General features: G+C 42.2%; 1 protein-coding gene across 1 annotated transcript in view; it reads left to right on the top strand.

The window, feature by feature from the left end:
- The first annotated feature begins 1684 nt into the window (after positions 1 to 1684).
- The window catches only part of Casc4 (cancer susceptibility candidate 4), a 42981-nt gene continuing 38052 nt past the window's right edge, over positions 1685 to 6613 (top strand). Inside the window, exon 1 of the mRNA XM_013010044.1 lies at positions 1685 to 1688. The gene's annotated coding sequence lies outside the window, so the exon portion shown is untranslated. The remainder of the gene's footprint in view (positions 1689 to 6613) is intronic.

The following is a 6613-nucleotide window of genomic DNA, read 5'->3' as shown; positions in this document are numbered from 1 at the left end:
TAGTAGTAAAGTCACAAAGATGACTTTTGAGAAGAGCCAATCAAATAGGTCTTAAAGGACTAGAGAATGAAAGAGAGAGAGAAACTGTGTACCAAGTTTTATAGGCATGAAATGGCCTAGTGATCTAGTCGCATATTATTTGACAATAGTGGCTTGGCTATGGCAGTTAATAGCATTAAAAAAATACAAACAATTTTAATAATCGTAGTATTGCCCAAATGCCAAAAGAAATGGTCTTTTTCAATTTCTGATGTCTGGGCTGGGAAGGTGGCTCAGTGGTAAAGCGCTTGCCTTGCATGCTACAGGCCCTGGGTTCGATTCCTCAGCACCACATAAGCAACAAGAAAAAAGCCGGAAGTGGTGCTGTGGCTCAAGTGGTAGAGCGCTAGCCTTGAGCTGAAGAGCTGAGGGACAGCGCCCAGGCCCAGAGTTCAGGCACCATGACCAGACCCCCCCCAAAAAAAAATTTCTGGTGTCTGTTCAGCTCTGGGACACAAAACAAAAAATCCAAATGCAGCACCTGAACAGGAGCCGTGAAATGGGCTCAATCCATCATCCTGTTTCCTTGATAGGTATCAAGGAACTGCACTGCTGAAAACAACACAAATGGCAGATTTAGTGAAAAAATGGTGTTGTTGAAAGAATAGCTTTTAGCTTCAACTTAAAGCCCAGACAATGGATCAATGAGGGTCTGCTTAAAAAGCCCTGTGACTAGCTTTGCTCTGAGCTGTGGCTTCCTCCTGAAAGTAGGTGCAGGAGGATTTATTGTGCTATGTTAGCATCTGCTGCAGATATGCTACTGGGAATGAAGAAACAAAGTAAATGTGGCTTAGAAAAATTACAGGATTATCACCTGAAGCTGGTCTCACATAAAGTCCTACTGCATCAAATGGGGTCATATTTAATTGGGTCACTTCAAAGCATCGTCTAGCAGAGAAAGCCACCATGAGAAGATTTGATGAACTGCAGTGCAGAGAAAAAAAAAAAAAATAGGGCAGAAACCTTCGGTTTTCTGCCAAGTCCAGAAAAAATACATTGCAGCAGACTGTGCAGAAGCATGACTGTCTTTTCACTGGTTGCCAAAAATCTAAGTCTGGTTTTTTTTTTTTAATTGCAGAAGAAATAGAAGCAAAATGTTAAGAAAAAGAACCATTAGGTTTTGAAGAGATAGATGAGAGGTGGTGACTAATCAGTCAAAAATATTTATTGAATCCTTACTATTGCTATGATACTTATGCTACCTGCAAAAAGAGAAAAGGAAAAGGGAAAAGGAAAGGACAAAATTGGTGCTTTTGGGAGTTGACAGCTAAATGGAGAGAAGGCATGCCAATGTGAGAATTGAGAGTAACAATCCAAGGCAGTACTATATTCTGTGATCATTTTGGCAATGATCAGACTTTGTAGACAATAAATGCAGCTCTCAGATGAACAAGGGAGAAACTGAGCTATGACTAGGAAGAAGGAAGACTTTCTCTGAGAACCAGATTTATCCTGGTTCTTGGAGAAAGCTTGAGTATTTTCTTTTCCATTTTTATTAGCATAAATTAAATGTACAGAGTGGTTTCATGGTGCCATTTCCATCTATGCACATAATGTAGTTTGATCAAATTCACTCTCTATTTCTCTCTCTCTCTCTTTCTGTCTCTCTGTCTCTGTCAGTCTTGGGGATTGAATTTGGGGCCTGGGCTGTCCCTGAACTCTTTTGCTCAAAGTTAGTGCTCTACCACTTTGAACCACAACTCCACTTCTGGTTTTTGAGTGGTTAACTGGAGATAAGAGGCTCATGGACACTTTTGGCCCTGGCTGGCTTTGAACCATGATCCTCAGATCTCAGCCTCCTGAGTAGCTAGGATTACAAGTGTGAGACACCAGCGCCCAGCTATTTTTCTTTCTTTTTTTGGGGGGGGGTCCAGTCGTGGGGCCTGAACTCTGGGCTAGCTCAAGGCTAGCACTCTACCACTTAAGCCACAGCGCTACTTCTGGCTTTTTTTTTTTTTTTGCTTATGTGGTGCTGGGGAATCGAACTCAGGGCCTCATGCATGCAAGGCAAGTGCTCTACCACTGAGCCACCTCCCCAGCCCCCTATATTTTTTTCTTAAGACTCCTCATTCCTCCCACTTTTAAAGTTTGTAGTAGGTTTTGTTATGGTATTTTCACACACACACACACACACACACACACACACACCACATAGATCATATTCACCCTCCTATCACTCTCTCCACTTGATCCCTTTTCCAAAAATCCCCTTTAACAATTATGTCTTATTATTATTTCTGGATTTCACATGTGAGAAAAAAAATTGATGTTTGTCAGAAATTCTGGATTCTGGCCTTTTCTGCTTACCTTTCACTGATAGAATACAATGATATTGAGCAAGTCACTTTATTTCTCCAGATTTTCATCTTTGTTTATGGGCATTTTAGACTAAGGAATGTCTAAATTCCCTTGCTATCCTCAAAGCCCATAATTCAATGATATAAGAATCAAATGAGTAAAATAGCTAATAGTGTATTTTAAAAAATGCCTCGAGGCAGTTACTATTCAGTGACAAAGTGCTTGCCTAGCACATGCAAAGCACTGGATTTGATCCCCAGTACCCACATGAACCAACATACATAAAAATCAGATAAATCCAAAGACCCTAGAAAAAGAGTACAGTTTTCAGAAACGTGGGAGAAGAGGGAGTCAAAACAAAGACAGTCTATATCATGCTTTCTTTTTTTTTTTTGGTCCAGTCATGGGGCCTGACCTCTGGGCCTGGGCGCTGTCCCTCAGCTCTTCAGCTCAAGGCTAGCGTTCTACCACTTGAGCCACAGCGCCACTTCCGGCTTTTTTCTTTTTTCTTATGTGGTGCTGAGGAATCGACCCAGGGCCTCAGGCATGCAAGGCAAGTGCTCTACCACTGAGCCACCTTCCCAGCCCCTTCATCATGCTTTCTAGTAATGTGGTCCTGCAGAAAAATTTTTATGAAAATTCTACTAAGAGGCAGACGTGTTAACAGAAAAACACACTGCGATGATAGGCAGGTTTGCTGCCTCATGCCTTTAATCCTAGCCAACTGAGAAGCATAGGAACAAGATGACAGACAGAGATGGGGCCATGTGTGGTGTTGAATGACTGTAATTCTAACACTTAGGAGGCTGAGGCAGGAGGAGCAAGAGTTTGAGGATAGCATGGGCTATATAGTGAGACCCTGTCCCAACCTCCCTCTTGCCAATTTTTGTTTTCAATGTGGTACTAAAGAAGCTCAAGTGGGGCTGGGAAGGTGGCTTAGTGGTAGAGTGCTTGCCGTGCATGCCTGAGGCCCTGGGTTCGATTCCTCAGCACCACATAAGCAAAAAGAAAAAAGCCAGAAGTGGCGCTGTGGCTCAAGTGGTAGAGTGCTAGCCTTGAGCTGAAGAGCTGAGGAATAGCGCCCAGGCCCAGAGTTCAGGCCCCATGACTGGACCCCCCCCCACCCCCCCAAAAAAAAGCTCAAGTGCCTGGATGTCAGTGGCTCACGCTTGTAATCTTAGCTACTCAGGAGGCTGAGATCTGAGGATCAGGATTCAAATCCAGCCTGGGCAGGAAAGTCCGAGAAACTCTCTAATAAACCACTCAGAAAACCAGAAGTGGCACTGTGGCTCAAGTGGTGGAGTGCTTGCCTTGAGCTGAAGAGCTGAGGGACAGTGCCAAGACTGAGTTCAAGACCCATAACCGACAAAAAAAAAAAAAAAAAGCTTAAGTGGTAGCATACCTGCCTACCAAGTATGAGGTTTAGAGTTCAAACACCAATAACTATAACAATAATGATGACAATAATATGATCTTACTGGCCAGAGATTACCAATACTTTCTTTACTTTTTTCTTTCCTTTTCTCCTCCCCCCCCCCAATTAATAACAACTTCATCAGAAACCCTCCAGAAAGGACTGTAGGTAATGATGAACTAAACTACTAAACTATACCTATGATTTAGTCATTATGCTTACTTCCCTCTGCTCCTAGTTTTGTTTTGTTTTTTGTCTATTTATACTTGTAGCTCATGTCTGTACCTTAAAGATGACTGAAGATGTATTAAAGTGCTGTCTTGTGATGGCATACCCAGGCCGTGTAATAAATCTCCTTTCTCTGTCCTTCATCATGTCTCTTTATTCAGTGTAAATAACTGAGTGCCTATACCTAAGAACTCCTGGAATTTGGACGTGAGGCCTAAAAACTCCAGTTTCAAAAATTATACAAATATTCAGAATCTATTAATTATATCTTTAGTTATCTCAAATTCTGGGCCTGAGGGCTGGCCCTGAGCTCTTCAGCTCAAGGTTTGTGCTCTACCACTTGAGCCACAGCACCACTTCTGGTTTGCTGGGTGGATTATTGGAGATAAGAATCTCACAGACTTTCCTGCCCGGATCCCCAAATCTCAGCCTCCTAAGTAGCTAGGATTACAGGCGTGAGCCATCAGTGCCTGGCTACAGTGAGATTTTTATAGATATTAAATTTCCAGTATAAAAAGTGAAGATTCATGGGCTTCCATCACATGGAAAACCACTGCTCAGGTAACAGCAGCAATAATAGGCACATTATTGTATACCTGCCAAGGGCCTGTTCTAAGCATTATACATATATAGGTGATGGTCTCCTAACCCTTTATTTTGAAACTAGTTTTCAAAAAGGTATATCAACTGTCCTTATAAGACTATATTACCTTGCATCTGTGACTAACTTCAGGACAGTGAGGAGTGGAAATTTCCTTAAAAGTTGGGTGGGTGGGGAGGGATGATCTTTCTTTTCCTGCTTATTGGACCAAGAATGCCACGGTTAGAAAAGGGAATAAGGGCTACACTGTAGGGATGCTAGACAGTGAACTAGAGGAAGTCATGATGATCTCCAATCCTGATGACCTGCTTCTGGATTTATTTACATTTATGGGAGGGATTGAACCCAGGGCACTTTACCATTGAGCTATGTCCCCATCCTTGCTTCTAGATTTCTTTTGGGTAAGAGAAAATAAGAGGGCTGGGAATGTGGCTTAGTGGTAGAGTGCTTGACTAACATGCACGAAGCCATGGATTTGATTCCGCAATACCACCATCTGGAAGTGGTGCTGTGGTAGAATGCTATCGTTGAGTAAAAGCAGTGCAGGAACAATGCCCAGGCCCTGAGTTCAAGCCCCAGGACTTGTAAAAAGAGAGAGAGAGACAAAGATTCTATTCTTTAAGTTGCTTTTTTCCCCCCTGTTAGATGGCACCACCAAATATAACCTTAAAGTAACATTTTGTGGATGAGAAAACTAGGGTACTAGGGTAACTTGTTTGATGTTACAAAATTAGTAAGAGGCAGAGATAACTTTTAGTTCACATTGTCTTACTTTATACGCTTAATACTCTTACAGTATATTGCTCCTTGCTATAAAATTGTAGGAAATGGGTATAATACAGGAAAGTAGTTTAACAAATTGCACTATAAACCAGTGCTGGACCTGAGTAGCCTCATAAGGTAGCCTTCTTTAGCAGAGGTAATGCTGAAGGTGACTGATTATTGTGAGTTGTCTGTTGGAAGCTCTCAGCAACTAGAAGAGATTTATTCCTGAAGGGGAACTAGATCTTCCAGGCACATCATAGTATCTACTATCTATGCATGATATTACACCTTTTTCCTGTTGTTTTGTGTGTGTGTGAACTACTATTTAATCTCATTGATTTTTTTTAAATCGGTTGTGGGGCTTAAACTCTGGGCCTGGCTGCTGTCCTTGTGCTCTTCAGCTCAAGGCGAGTGCTCTACCACTTGAGCCACAGTGCCACTTCCGGTTTTCTAGTGGTTTATTGGAGAAAAGAGTCTCACAGACTTTCCTGCCCAGGCTGGCTTTGAACCACAATCTTCAGATCTCAGCCTCCTGAGTAGCTAGAATTACAGGTATGAGCCACTGAAGCCTGGCTCATTATTTCTAAAGTCCCATAATCCAGGCAAGTTATCTGATTGGAGATAGTACACAGCATAGGTACCCTTTTCTCCTTGTTAGTCAATACTAGTTGGGTTGGGCTGATTCTTTCCTCATGATCGTTCTGGGCTTACGAGTTTTACAGCGGAAGACCAGGGAGTGTCATCACATGTCAAGGACATACATGGTCAACATGGTAGATCATTGTTGATATTAACTTCCATTTCCTAGCTTTAAAAAGTGGACTTTTACCTTAATTCATTTAATACATACTCTTATAACTACCCATAGAAAAGCATTTATCCACTGTCTTGGTGCTTTCTGGATTATACTCATAAGTAGGTTGATGAGATAACCATCAAAAGAGAAAAAAAGGGGAAAGAGCATTGGCTTTCAAACTGCAGCTATAGCATTTACTAGATTATAACTTTAGCCAAGTTACTTACATGTGTTTCATACATTATAGTTTTGGATATGCCAGAATCCCATATAAAAAAGAAAACAGGGGCTGGGAAGGTGGCTCAGTGGTAGAATGCTTGCCTTGCATGCGTAAGGCCCTGGGTTCGATTCCTCAGCATCACATAAGCAAAAAGAAAAAAGCCGGAAGTGATGCTGTGGCTCAAGTGGTAGAGCGCTCGCCTTGAGCTGAAAGAGCTGAGGGACAGTGCCCAGGCCCAGAGTTCAGGCCCCA

This window comes from Dipodomys ordii, unplaced genomic scaffold (assembly GCF_000151885.1).
Source record: "Dipodomys ordii isolate 6190 unplaced genomic scaffold, Dord_2.0 Scaffold11, whole genome shotgun sequence".
NCBI lineage: Eukaryota > Metazoa > Chordata > Mammalia > Rodentia > Heteromyidae > Dipodomys > Dipodomys ordii.
Note: the sequence above shows the minus strand (reverse complement) of the source record. Positions and strands in the feature narration are given on the sequence as shown.